Here is a 15,078-nt window from a genome sequence, read left to right as displayed (position 1 = left end):
GAAGTTTTATTTATAAAACATAAAATTCACTCACATTAACTGTACAAATCAATGATTTTTAGTTAACTTTCCAGAATGTGCCATCATCACCATAGTCTAGTTTGAGCACATTGTCAATGACCCAACAAGACCCCTCATGGCCAGTTGCAGTTAATCCAGGCACTGCTATGCTTGCTGTGTCTGAACTGGCCTTTCAGATACATCATATAAAGTCTACAATCTGGGATATTGGGGGTGTGGCTTATTTCTCTTCATGTCTCTGAAATTCACTCTCATGGGATATATCAGTATTCACGTTTAGGACTCGGTAAGAAGCTGTTACACGTTGATATGCAGGTAACAGGAAGTAGGCTCAGACACTGAGTGTGCCTTTAGCATATATGAGACCCCAAAGCCTGCCTTCACAGTGACACTCTTCCTCAACAAGACAACACCTACTCCAACAAAGCCACACCTCCTAACAGTGTCAATCCCTTTGGAGGCCACTTTCTTTCAAGCCAACACAGGTGCTCTCCTTCCATTGCCAATAATCCCGTGAAAGCCCAGAGAGTAGCTCATAAGCCACTGACCAACTACCCACCCTTTCCTGGTGAGAGTTCACAAAAGCCACTAACGCGGTAAGAGCTCACATACGCCACTAACACGGTAAGAGCTAAACTGCTGGCTAGACGAACAGAAAATGCATTCTTTCCTTCATCCCTCTCCCTGCCAGCTGCAGCTCCAGCCTGCCTAGGTTCTTTTGCTTCCATCTCAGCTCCACCCATCCCATCCCATCCCCACACTGTAATTAGATGATCCCCTGCACGTAAAGTTTCCAAATGGCTGCCATGGTCTCCCTTTCCTAAAGAGGTAGGGGCAATAGCAGTCCTGGCTTTTTTTATCTCTAAAAAGATGAGATTTGTTTGTTTGTTGTTTGTTTCTTAAAGCATAGTTTTTAAGTAGAGTTTGATATTTTGAAGCCCTCTAGGCAATAACCGTCTAAGAAACGGTGCGATGGCACGGCCATCCCACCTCCGTTAGGACCCTGAGTAAATGCCATTGCTTTAATGTGCTTCTACAAAGAGACACCTCCAATGCCATGCTTATCACACTTCTTAACTTAAACTGTGGGGAGGAGAAGAGGATTTTCAAAAATCAAAGACATCTCCTTGGAACAAGAAACTCATCTCCCGCTGCACCAGAGGACACTCCCAACACAACTGTGACACCTGTCAGCAGCCCTACATCACAGGCAGTAATGACCTTTACCTTTAGACTGTTCAGCCAGGGAGGGCACTTATGCAGTGCACACCTAACTGTGACAGGCATAAAGAAAAAAAAAAAAAAAAGGATCTGAGATGCTGAGAGCCCAGAGAACGCTGGATGGATCCTATGAGCTAAATCTGGACCCTTCACTTCCCTCCTCCACTTAGCAGAACACCCCATCTTGGGTGAATTCTTTAACCTTTCCTAGCTCCAGGTGCTTCTCCCATCTGTGGATAATAATATCCTAGGGTTCTCTGTGAAAGCAAAATGAGGGGTTGTTTGGGGAGCAGGATGTAGAAGCTATTTTGGTCTCAGTCTGAACTGAATAGCCGGCACATTCCAAAGCGAGCTGTGATGCCAGGGTGCAGAAGGAAGGACAGCAGTGACATGCAACTCATTTGCCCTTTCTGTTACCACCTCCAGAATGCAGGAGAGGCTGGGAAATAGCTGGGAGCGAGTAGGAGGGGTTTGGGGGAAAGCAATGGGTATGGCTCTCAGCTCCAGCTCTCGGCTCCAACCATCCATTCTTTGTCCCCAAAGAGTGGCTTCAGAGGAACGAGGTGTTATTGAGGACTTAGGTCTGCATCATGCTTTGGAAACCCAAAGTAAGGGGAGACAAGAGAGGATGTAGCTGGCTAGAATAATGGGGAACAGTGGGCTTTGGGCTTGCCAGGGTAAACTGAAATTATTCCCCACAAGTCTGAGGTATGCCACAGGTAACTGGTGGACTCTGTAGTTTAGTTTCATTTGTTTAGTTTGTTTTTGTTTCATTTGTTTGAGACAGGGGACCACTCTGTAGCGTGGGCTGGTCTTGAGTTCACAGCAATCATTTTCCTCACCCTCTCAAGAGTTTTGAGTGTAGAAGAAACTCTTGCACAAAGAAACTGTTAATACTGTTGTATACTGAACCTGTGCCTTCCAAATTTACAAGCTGAAACCTCTATCCCCAATACCTAGGATATGGCTGTATAGGGAAACAAGACTTCTAAAAAGCTGATTATGGGCCAGTAGGATGGTTCAGTGGGTAATGGTGTTGGGCCCTTCCCCCATAGGGGTCTGCTGACCAGCTTGTGACTAGGAGCTTACCTAGTAGGTACATCCTATTTTCTTCCTTCCTTGAAGGCCTGAGTGCAAGTTCCTGTTATCCTGTTGTTCACCCATTCAGGATTACCTGATGGGCCTGGGAACCTGAACTTGTTATCTGGGTAGTTTTCCACCATCCCTGCTGACTGGTATATAAGCCCCCACTCTTGGAATAAAGGGCATTCTCTCCCTGCAAGAAAGACCTGCTGTTTTGTCTTTATTTAAATCCTCAAGCCCCTCGCCCTATACTGTGGAAGTGTTGTAGTGCAGGCGCTACAAGTGTAGGTCCCACTGAGATAGGGAAAGAAGGGAAGACGCTGAAGGATCACCAGTGAAGGCTGGCCAGCATTTTCAAAAAGGTAAGGAGCGGGTGTATTGAACATGGGTGCTGCTAGTTCTTACTCTCTTATGGGGGACCAACTGGTCCAATTGTTAAAAAAGCAGGGCACCGGTATCAAACATAAGATAGCAAAAGGCTTCTTGAAAACTGTACATGAGGTCAGCCCTTGGTTTTTGGTCTCTGGTGACCTTAATATCCCTGACTGGGAGCAGGTGAAGGGAGACCTGCTAAGGACATTACAAAAAGAAGGGGCAAATGCCATATCAATTGTTACTTTTTCTCTGTGGCGTCAAGGAAGCACTTCTTAGTGATAATGTGGAGGTGAAAGAGCAGGTTGAGGAAGCCAAAGCTGCTTTTGCAGAGGCTCAGGACAAAGAGTCTGTTATGTCACTCCAAGCTTCTGATGTTTCTTCCTCTGAGTCCTCTCTCTCCTCTTCAGGGGATGAGACTGAGGAAGGTGAAGCACTTCAATTCGAGAAGGACATCCTCAAATTAAAGGCTAAGTTTAGGAGATGCTCCCTTGAGCCGCGTCCCCCTGCTCGTAATCCTGAACATTCTAGCTCTCTCTGTCTTCCTTCAGCCCCTCCTGAAGAGCAGAGGGGTGGAGTGATATTCCCAGTCTTAGAGACAATTAATCCCCAAGGCCAGAGTCAGAGAGATCATGCCCCTCTTAACTTTAAGGATATAAAACAACTAAAGGAGACAGTTGTGGCATACGGGCCTCATGCCCCTTTTACTCTGGCTATTTTTTAATCTTTTGCGGCCTTGAATTGCACCCCTAGTGATTGGCAGCAATTATGTCGAGCTACGCTGTCAGAGGGAGATTACTTGATCTGGAGGGGTGAATACCAAGAACTTTGTAATCAAACAGCGAAGTGCAACACAGCTGCTGGTTTCCTTGGAAGGAACTTAGAAATGCTTACAGGCATGGGAGCCTATGCAGGTCTAGGCCAGCAGATTCTCTATGACCCTGCTGTATATGCACAGATCTCAGTGGCTGCTGGCCCAGCATGGAAAGCCTTACCTAATAAGGCTGCAGGAGACCAACTTTCTAAGGTCCTTCAGGGACCATCTGAACCCTATTCTGAGTTTGTGGATCGGCTCCTGCAACTTGCAGGACGCATGTTTGGGGATGACGATAATGCCATGCTTATAGTAAAACAATTAGCTTTTGAAAGCGCCAATAAGTACTGCAAGGAGGCTTTACGGCCTCATAAGACCAGAAGCCTCAATGATTATATTTAAATTTGTAGAGATATAGATGGGCACCATATTATGGGACAAGTTATCGCCTCTGCCATGCAGGGTAATAAGAGGATCGGTAGGGGGGCCAGATTTAAGATATGTTTTGGATGTGGGCAAAGGGGTCACTTTAAGAAAAATTGTTAAAGTGTTAAAGACTCTTTTGCACCTCCTCACCCAGGGCCAGGTCTTTGTCCCCGATGTAAAAAGGGACAACATTGGGACAATAAGTGTAGATCAAAGACTGATGTACAGGGTAACCCTCTGCCACTTCCGGGAAACGGGAGTGGGGGTCTGCTCCAGGCCCCTTATTCCCAGGTGTACGGAGCCCTAGATACACCTGTTTCCCGCCCCATTCAGGTCCTACCCTGGAGGAACCCCTTTGTATCCAGGACCTTGTCAGAGGTACCCCAGGAAGCACAGGACTGGACCTCTGCTCCTCCTCCAGAGCAGTATTGACCCCTCAGATGGGACCCCAAGCTTTGGGCACGGGAGTTAAAGGCCCTTTACCACCGGGCTCAATTGGGTTGATTTTAGGAAGGAGTAGTGCTCTACTTCGGGGAGTTAGGGTCATTCCAGGAGGGATTCATGAAGATACTGAAGGAGAGATCAAAATAATGGTTGAAGCTGACAAGGGAGTCACTGTTATACCCCAAGGAGCCAGAATTGATCAGTTAGTTCTGTCCCCTAAATTTACCACTAATAACCCCTTCCTTAAGCCTGTAAGAGGAGAAGGAGGGTTTGGATCTACAGGACCTATGGCATGTTGGGTGTCCAATCTGGAGTCCAGACCCTTGATGACCCTGACTATTGAAGGATGGGCCTTTCAAGGGCTTTTGGACACGGGTGCAGACACGTCTGTCATTTCCCTCAACTATTGGCCCAAGGAATGGCCCCTGCAAGAATCAGATAGTAGCTTACAGGATATACGCCTAGCGAAGTCACCTAGTAAAAGTTCCCATCTACTAACTTGGAAGACAATGAGGGACATTCTGGAATATTCCAGCCCTTCATTTTGCCTCACATCCCGATCAATCTGTGGGGCAGAGATATCCTAGAAGCCATCAGGGCCATACTGACCACACCTCCTGTGCAGCACATGCTTAGAGAACAAGGCTATTGCCCAGAAAGAGGGATTGGAAAGAATTTACAGGGTGATCCTTTGCCTGTATCTGATAAACCCCCAGTGCAGAGATCGCTTGGAGACAAGAGAGGATTGGGGCATTTTTAATGGGGGCCATTGTTCTGCAGCCTCACATACCTCCAATTCCTACCACCTGGAAAAATGATGAACCCGTTTGGGTAGAACAATGGCCCCTATCTAAAGTAAAGTTGGAGGCTGCTCGTGCCCTGGTCCAGGAGCAACTCAATGCCAGTCATATTGTCCCTTCTACCTCCCCCTGGAATACTCCCATATTTGTTATTAAGAAAAAATCAGATAAATGGAGGCTGTTACAAGACCTGAGACAGTTGAATAAGACTATGATGCTCATGGGTACCACTCAGCCAGGGTTGCCAACCCCTGTGGCCATCCCAAAAAACTGGCACTTGTTTGTGATAGATTTAAAGGATTGCTTTTTCACTATTCCTCTACACCCTGCTGATTGTCAGCGCTTTGCTTTCAGTATTCCATCTTTAAATTTAAGAGAGCCTTATAAGAGATATCAGTGGGTAGTTTTGCCTCAAGGCATGGCTAATAGCTCTACCATGTGCCAGGTTTACATTTCTCAGGCTATAGCGCCAGTCAGACAAAAATATCCTCAATTGCATATAATTCATTATATGGACAATATATTGTTGGCTGCGCCAAAAGAAAAGCTATTGTTATCTGCCTTTGGGGACCTTCAGACCACCTTAGTGTTGGCTGGCTAACAAATAGCACCAGAGAAGGTACAAAAGGAGTTTCCATATCATTATCTAGGACATCGCTTGCTTCATAATGGGGTACGACCTCAAAAGATTAATCTTTGACTGGACACCCTTCAAACCTTAAATGATTTCCAAAAGCTTCTGGGAGATATCAATTGGACCAGACCCAGTTTAAAAATTACTACTGGACAGCTTAAACCTCTTTTTGGTATTTTTCAAGGTGATTCAGATCCCAACTCTCCTCGAGTCCTTACTACAGCAGGATGGGAGTGTATCAATTTAAAAGGCCTTAGAAGAGGCTCATTTGGATTATATAGATTATGCCCAGCCTTTAAAATTCTTAGTATTTTGCTCTGCTCATGCCCCTATGGGAGTTTTTTGGCAAGAGAATCCTATTCTTTGGGTTCATTCTCAAGCCTCCCCATCTAAATCAGTGGTATCCTATCCCCAAGCTATAGTTAAACTCCTATTTAAAGCACAAAAGGTTGCCTTACAAACTTTTGGTAGGGAGCCGGATCAAATTGTTACAACTTTGTCCCATCAACAATTAGAGTGGCTACAAAATAATAGCTGTGATTGGGCTATTTTTCTCTCTGCTACCCAGAGTGATTTTGACAACCATTACCCATCCAATAATTTGGTTTCCTTTTTTAAGATACATCCTTTGATTTTTCCAAAGATTGTAGTCTCTCAGCCTATTTCCAAGGGGCGTGTGGTTTTCACCGATGGTTCTTCAAAGGGTACAGCTGTAGTTGTATCTTTTCCCATCATTAAGACAGCCCAGAATCACTGCAGCTTCTGCCCAAATGGCTGAACACTTAGCCTTGGCCATGGCTCTACAGCTCTTCCCCGTGTGGGCACTAAACATCTATACCGATAGTCAATACATTGCTCATATTGTCCAACCCCTGGAGACGGCTGCCTATATTGCCCCCATCTCCAGAGTACAAGAGAGTTTGTTGCAGATACAGGATCTGCTATCTGCTAACGGAGTGAACCTGTATTTGTGGGACATCTTAGGGCCCATACCTCTTTGCCAGGACCCCTCAGTGAAGGAAATCCCATGGCTGACAGGTATACTCAAATCATTGCAGTTTCACAAGAACTCACTAGAGCACAATCCTTACATAAGTGCTTTCATCTCAGCGCAGGGTCCTTACGCTTTCATACTGGGATAACTAAGGAACAAGCTGTTCAAATAGTTAAGGATTGCCCTCTTTGTGTAGAATTTCTTCCTGTGCCTCACTTGGGAGTTAATCCTCGAGGACTTCTGCCCAATCACATGTGGCAGATGGATGTAACGCAGGTGCCATCTTTTGGTAAATTACAATTTGTCCAGTTTCTGTAGATACTTTTTCCCGTCTGATATTTGCCTCTGCCCATTCTGGCGAAAATGTGAAAGATGTTAAGAGCCACTGTCTACAGGCTTTTGCTTACATGGGGGTCCCAAAACAAATTAAGACTGATAATGGCCCTGCTTATGTCAGCAGAGATTTCAATCATTTTTGTCAAGACTTTGAGATTACTCTAAAGACTGGTATTCCTTACAACCCCCAAGGATAGGCTATTGTGGAGCACACCCATCGCACTTTGAAAACCTATTTGGCTAAAGTAAAGAAGGGAGACCTTGAGCGTCACCTTGGTTCCCCTCACTCTACTCTATCACTTATCCTTTATATCTTAAATTTTTAAATTGTGGATGCTTCTGGTAACTCTGCAGCAGATCATCATTGGTGGTCCTCTGCACAGCAAAAACCTCTGGTTAAATGAAGAGATCTTCCCTTGGGCCTTTGGAAAGATCCAGTTTTGGTGTGGGCCCGAGGGTCTGTTTGCATCTTCCCACACGATAGTGAGTCCCCAATTTGGGTCCCGGAGCGTTGTGTGCACCCCGTTCCTGCTGATACACTTCAGTCATCAAAAGACCCATTGGGCTTTTCTGAGGAGCCAGCCTGTCCTGGTGCTGGTGGGTCTTTGGAGTCAGGTGTGCACAGTGATGGTCAGCTCCAACCTTAGCCTGGGAAAGGCAGCTGTCAGAGAATTTTCAGTGTGTGTTCTTCTATCATACGATAACACTCCCTTGGGAGAAGTGCTTATTTGTTCCCTCCAGGAATGCCATTTGAGAAGCTGTTGGAGTGGTGAGAGTCCAGCCTTGGTGGTTCGAGTTCCTGGTACTATGCCTACACCAGTGGAACACTTGGGAGAGAACCGGCTCATCCTCACATCACAGCAGCCACTGTCACTGCAGCTACAGCTTCTGACATCACTGTCTTTCACTCAGTTGCCACAGCAGGCATGCTGGATAAGCTTTCAGGGAAGGTTGCCTTTGCCTTAAATTCCCAAAATAATATCAATTCTTTAGTACGATTTGGCACTTTAAATCTTCACACAACTCAATTGGCTACTCTAATTATTAAGACCAGGGTGCCTCCCCTTTCAGGAGACTCCCTCTTAAAGGGACTGCAGCTAACAGGCCAATTAACTAAGGAATGGAGTAGGCTGCTGGCCTCAGAATTATAGCCATGGGCAGTGCCGATTTAGCCCTAGTCTGCCTTTGCCACATAGGATGGCAGCAAACACAGCACCATTTTTAAAACAAGCAAATCATGCTTTCCTTGGCAGCAGATAATCCCTCAGCGCAGGTCTGGCTGGGCCTGCAGGACAAGTGAGCAGTCAATGACGGGTAAGACTTAGGGGACGTCTGCTAACCTAAGACAGAGGGTCTGCGGGGCCTGGGCAGGCTTTTCAATGACGGGTAAAGCAGAGTCCTGGGCGACCTAAGACAGATGCTCATTTTATATGTATATATAAAAGGGGGACTTGTTGGGCCCTTCCCCCATAGGGGTCTGCTGACCAGCTTGTGACTAGGAGCTTACCTAGCAGGTACACCCTGTTTTCTTCCTTCCTTGAAGGCCTGAGTACAAGTTCCTGTTATCCTGTTGTTCACCCATTCAGGATTGCCTGATGGGCCTGGGAACCTGAATTTGTTATCTAGGTAGTTTTCCACCATCCCTGCTGACTGGTATATAAGCCCCCACTCTTGTTGGAATAAAGGGCATTCTCTCCCTGCAAGAAAGACCTGCTGTCTTGTCTTTATTTAAATCCTCAAGCTCCTTGCCCTATACTGTGGAAGTGTTGTAGTGCAGGCACTACATAATGGTACTTGCTGCCAACTGGGATGGCCTGAGTCCAATCCCAGGAACCTGCATGGTGGAAGGAGAGAACTGATACACAAGTTGTCTTCTGATCTCCACTTATGCGCTATGGCACACATGCAAAACACACACATACATAATCACTATTTTAAAAGTCGATTATGTTAAAGTACGAGGTCCTTAGTGTAGACCCTGAAGCAGTGTATACTGGGGGTGTGTACACACAGAAGGAAGACAATAGAACACAGCAGGAAGGCAGGCATCTGCAAGGCTGACCCTTTGTCTTGGACTTATAGTCTCTAAAATTTAAGTTGTTTATTCCTGAAGTCTGTGATATGTCTATGGCAGCCCTGTCTCTGATTCTTAAGGAGGGAGACTTAGACAGCCACTTCCTGGGGAGTTCAGAGATCCTCAAAGTTCATGAAGAAGGACACTATCTGAAGTGTCCACAGGTACTGCTAAAAGACAAAGCCTCGGGCCCAGCCAGGGTCACCATCTAGATCTTAGGTGTCCTCTAAAAGCCATACACTAAAGGCTTAATCACCAGCCTGAGGCAGTACTGGTACTGGGGCAGAAGCTTTGGGACATTGGGCCTCTCCAGGGAGTTGGGTCACAGGGACTGTGCCCTTGATGGGGATTCTGGACCTTAGCTTCTCCCTCTCTTATTGTGGTTGGTTTTAATGTCAACTTGCCACACTTTAGAACCACCTGAGGAAGGAGCCTCACCTAAAGAACTGTCCTGATAGCCTTGACTGAACTGGAAAGGCACACCCTAGTTGTGGTGGCAGCCAAGATTAAAAAGGTATTTCAGAAGGAAGGTTGTCTCGACTTTTGCTAGGTTGGCCTTCCCTCTGGCCTCAAGTTGATTTGTCCTATTGCTGTTGCAACTGCAGCTGATTCCTTCACCACCAGCAGAACCAGCATTTCCAAGCTTTCTTTGTGGTACAGGGACCGGAGGAACTTCCAGGACTAGATTAGAAACTACTGAGGCACTCACCATATGGACTAAGAAACTACCAGTTGTTGCTTTCTAGTGAGGGATTGTTATTGTGGGACTACTCGGACTGTTGAGGTACCAGTCTCAAGTGTTAGGTCCAAAGGAAACTCCATTTCCCCAAATTCTGGTTGTTAGACAAAAGTCAGCACTCCCCGGGGGCTTGTGAAGCTGGTTCCCCTCTACCAAAAGGAGCCATTACCCTGTCCCTGGCAGAAGGACAAATGACTCCCTGTGGTGCCTAATAGAATGCCAAAGTACATGGTGGCCTCCAGGCTCCCTCAGTGTCACATATATCTGTTACACATTTCAGAGTCCATGTTAGCATGCAAGCTCTTCTCACCCACTCCCCTTCCCTGAACTTCTCCAGCTCATGGGCTCCCCCGCCCAGCTACTCATTCTCCTTATAACCCTGCTGTTTCAGCTATGCTCTCTTTTGACCGTGGGCTCTTTTCGTCTTCCTTGTTCTCCTCTCTCTCTCTCTCTCTCTCTCTCTCTCTCTCTCTCTCTCTCTCTCTCTCTCTCTTTTCTCCCTTTCTGTCCCCTCCCCTCAAGATCTCTGCTCTGCTCCTGCTTCTCTCATGGCCAGGTCCAACTTGCTGGCCATGTTCAGTTTGCTACGTTCTCATTCTGCTTTAGATCCTTCCAGATGTCTCGGCTAATCTCTCCCTCATATCTATAATAAAAAATCCCTTCACCTTAACCATGCTATGGAGTGGCCATATTGTCAGTTTATACATAAAGGACCTAGAAACTACTGGGTTCTTAGTGACTCAGGTGTGATTTGACTGTTGTTACTACTATTTTCAAGGTGACTTAATAAACTCTGATAGAATTCTGTACACACACACACAGACACACACACACACAGACACACACACACACACACACACACACACACACACACGGTTATGTTCCTCCAGAAAACCCTAACTAAAAAAATCTCTCCCCTTTGCTTTCCAGTAGCTGTGAGGTGAATAGATGTCTTCCACCATGTGATCTGCTGTGGGGAATCCCATTAAAGTATGAGCTAAAATGAATCTTTGCAACTTAGAAGTTGATTTGTTCAGGTATTTTGTCCAAGTGTCAGAAAGTTACACCCCATAATATGAACCAAGCTGAGACTTTGGTGGCTTTTCTTTTCCCCCTCTGCCCTCCCAGAAGTCAGATAAAAGTGTAACATTGACTCCATGGGAGGTGGTGGGGAGGTTTCCATCCCAGATGGTGCTGGAAGTCTGGTATCCCCCATAGGACTGAGTATATCAGTTTTTAAAATTTATACAATATTAAAACTATAAGTAACTAGGAAATTTTTGGTTCCTGAAGATCATCCAGGAGAATTAAAGACTTCCTTAAACTTTTATCCTAGGACAAGAATGGCACTTTACAGAGAATAGTTAAATAGAGTGATGGGCAGAAGTACAGTTGGCTTCCTGAATATACTCCCCAAGTGCTGTTTGTTTAATGTATAATAAAACTATTATCTTATGTATACAGATCCTTGGTCCATGTACAGCCAGGCAAGAGGCATCACTCACTGAGCAGTCATTACCATCCCCCTGTCACCATTGGAGAGTCCTATCTTCCTCAGTCAAGACAAAGTTGATGGCAGCAGACCAGTTATTTAACATCTCATTCTGCTAGCTGAAAGTTTAGGCATAGAAATTCTATAAAGCCAAGGAGTAGATGTCACCTTCTAAACACACCAGTTCATTGAAGGACACTGACTACCAGCCAGAAGGGAAACTGAGCAAGTCTCAAATTCACATAATGCTCCAGTGAGAATTGAGTTCAAATCTGGCTCCCTCATTTAGAGGTCATGTGACCCTGGGTGAACAATTTCACTTGCCTGTGCCTCTATTTCCTTTTCTATTAAACTGGGGTAATAAAGTATCCTCTTGACTAGGTTATTACCTAGAATAGATGAGGAAATAAATGTAAAACTCTTTACAGCAATATCTAACTAGGGCAGAGGATTCAGTAACACAGGCTTAGCATTGCACTGCATGACCTCTCAAAGTGAAGTCCTGTGATGTTCTCAGTTCACAGGCAGCATGAGGAGAACAGATTCTAAAACCAGACTTCTTAGGTATGAGTTATGCAAGAATGGGAAACACCACTGTATAAGTGTTTGGTGTTACTGCTATTAACACTGTGAGATAACAGAGTATTGTCTATATGTATACGGTACATACGGTAAAAGCTTGATAGTAACAACTGTTATTTAGAAATGCTTACTTGAATAAACCTACATGTCCCTGAAGATTCTGGTCACTCAAAGGTCTCAGAGGCATCAGCTGTTTATTTCCTTTCATACTGTTGGTAGGGGGCCTCAAGAACTGTCCAAGCTTCCATTCTTTCCAGACATTGTGACCTCCTGTTTACCACACGAGGCTTGGGAGGCTCTCTCCCACCCCCCTTTTGGAGCATATGTTTCAATTTATGAGAGAATGTTGCCATTGGGAAGAATCTTTTTCAACAGACTATGCATATACCCACATACCTTAAGTCATCACTAGATTGCTACCACTATCTAGTACAACATACAGGTTCTGTGACTATTATTCTGTGCTGTCTAGAAAGCAAGATAACAAGGACAAACGTCTGTGCATGCTCAGGACAGGTGAAATTTAAGTGATTTTTAAAAATATAATATTGGTTACATTTTCAGACGTGAAATCCATGGACATAGCAGACTGGCTCTGCTAGGAGGCTGTCAAACTTGACCACAGTTGCTTTTCCCTGTATGTGAGCCAGAGGTGTCTCTCAAGTAAATAGGGTGTCTCCAACCCAGAGTCCTATCTACTTTGGGCTACACACTCAGCCATTACCTGTAGTGGCCCTGACTTAGGCTTTCAGCGTCTCTCCAGGTTACCTATCTGGTTTCTTTTCCCAGGGTGGTTCCTACCTTGCACAGGAGAGATGAGGTATCCTGTCCAGCCAGTCTCCTGAGGTGGTGACATTTTGGCAATCCAGAACTCTCTGGGCCTCACTCACCACTCACTGACCCTGGAGACTGATGGAAAGGGAAATAGAATATGAAAAACTGCCCCCTGCTAGCAGGAAATCATTGTTTTGCCAATCTCAGAACTGATAAACAAGTGTAACACTGGAGAAAGGAGGATACAGTGCCATTCAAGGCTATTGTCACAGCCACTGCTCTGTGTATGAGAGAAACAAAGGGGGCTTGTGTACAAATACAAGGACAATGCTACTGTGTTACCAGCTGCTTCTATGTCACTCCTGGGGACAGCGGATGAAAAATGAGGCCATGGTATGCTCTGAACTTAACTAATCTTAGCAACCAGGCCATTTAGGACATGGACAAAACACAGACACATTCAGTCCAGTTTCTTAGTGGGAAACAGGGGACATTGCCCCAACAGTGATCTACTGCTTATAGATCATTTTTGAATACATGTTAAATCTCCAATGTCTCTCTCCTCTTCACTTTCCAGATTTCAAAGGCCCATGACGTCAAAGTCAAAAAGAACTGTAGTAATAATTTTATAATCTTCAATGATTAGTTTTCACAAACAAGCTCTATCCAATATTCTGACTTACAGTATTCTGTGGCTAACTTTACTTTGGCACCCCTAAATCTTTTGAAACTAGTCAGTGGGAGTTTTTAACCTAAGTAATTGTGATGGTTAGTCTTTAGATGTCAACATGCTGCAGCCAATAAACCATCTGAGAAGGGAGTCTCAATAGAAGAATTACCCCAGTTGGGATGGCCTGGGTTGGCCTGAGTGCATATCTCTGGGAGGTTGTCTTGGTTGTTAACTGAGATGGGAAGACCCACTCTGAATGTGGGTAGCACCATTTCTAGGGCTGGGCATTGAAATGTGTAAGAGAGATGAAGGCTAGCTGAGAGTAAGCAGCATGCAAAGAGCATGGGTGTGTTTGTTTTTCTCTCAGCTCCTGACTGTGCATGTGGTGTGACCATGGTCTCAAGCTCCTGCTTCAGTGATGGACTGATACTTGGGACTGTAAGTCAAACCCTTTTTTCCCATATGTTGCTTTCTGTCAGTCTGATTGTCACAGCCACGGAGATGAATCCAGGAGATGTGAATTTACATTTTAATTGCATGTCCTAAGAAATAAATGAAATCTATCCTAGTTTGATAACTTACGGTGTATCTATCAATGAAAAAGCTGTGTCAAGATGCACTTTCCCTAGGAAATAAATCAATAAAACATAGAATTTAATCTACTCAAAGTAAACATGCAGTTTGGTGGACTTCAGTGCAGGACAGTCTACAACAAGCATGACGGACCTTATTCCCAAACAGCTGCTCAGCTTCCAAGTTGAGAAATTTTGGAAGCATTTTAATTGACATTTTATCATGTTGATATCTGGCACACTCCACAGAATCTCCAGCCAAGCTCTGAGCGTTTTTTACAATTCTCTCACAAATGGTTAGAAGTTTGGTTAGCAGCATCTGGAACACAGTGGCAGAGGAGACTGCTTTGACACTTGCAGCAGCTGAGGTGCTCACACACAGCAACGGCATGCATCAGGTGGTCCATACCCTTGGCACGTTCACCTTTCATTGGTAACTCTTTACCTAGTTGTGCTTATTCAAGGAAGAATTAACATCTTTAGAGTCAGGTAGTTGGGAAAGCCCATCTCCCTCCTTTGCTGGTTTCTGTTTCTTAGTTCTGGGAGCCTGTTCTTGAAATTAGAGTCACTCCCCATCTCTCAGTTGAAGTAGATGCAGTACCCAGCAAAAAGAGCTACACACATGCCAATGGAAGTGGCTGTTTTGGCCACCATCTTGCTCCACTGGGGTGTGGGCCTTCCTGAGTAGCTGGCAAGTGGTGGTTAGCACCTTGTGCTGGGAGCTCACAGCCTGCAGCCACTTTGAATCAGGATGTGGAATGGCTGCACTTAAATCTTACAATATTTCAAGGCGAGGAACCCTGGAATGACTCAGCTGAGTGCTTCTGCCTCCAATTTCTCAAGAGGTCTGCCTTGGTCACTGTTGTGTCACTATGACAAAAAAACTGTACAAGAATGGCTCAGAGGAGGAAGGTTCCTTTTGGCTCATGGTTTCAGAAGTTGTAGTCCAACATGGCAGAGCATGGTGGCAGTAATATACAGACAGGCAAGGTTCCGCACACATGGTAGCAGGCAGGACACCAAGCAAATG

The 15,078-nt window shown here is 45.3% G+C and overlaps 1 pseudogene; it reads right to left on the bottom strand.

The window, feature by feature from the left end:
• Nucleotides 1–8,409: 8,409 nt before the first annotated feature.
• Nucleotides 8,410–14,702, bottom strand: LOC100758342 (annotated as a pseudogene).
• Between the last annotated feature and the right edge of the window lie 376 nt (nt 14,703–15,078).

This window comes from Cricetulus griseus, chromosome 6 (assembly GCF_003668045.3).
Source record: "Cricetulus griseus strain 17A/GY chromosome 6, alternate assembly CriGri-PICRH-1.0, whole genome shotgun sequence".
In the NCBI taxonomy this organism is placed as follows: Eukaryota; Metazoa; Chordata; class Mammalia; order Rodentia; family Cricetidae; genus Cricetulus; species Cricetulus griseus.
Note: the sequence above shows the minus strand (reverse complement) of the source record. Positions and strands in the feature narration are given on the sequence as shown.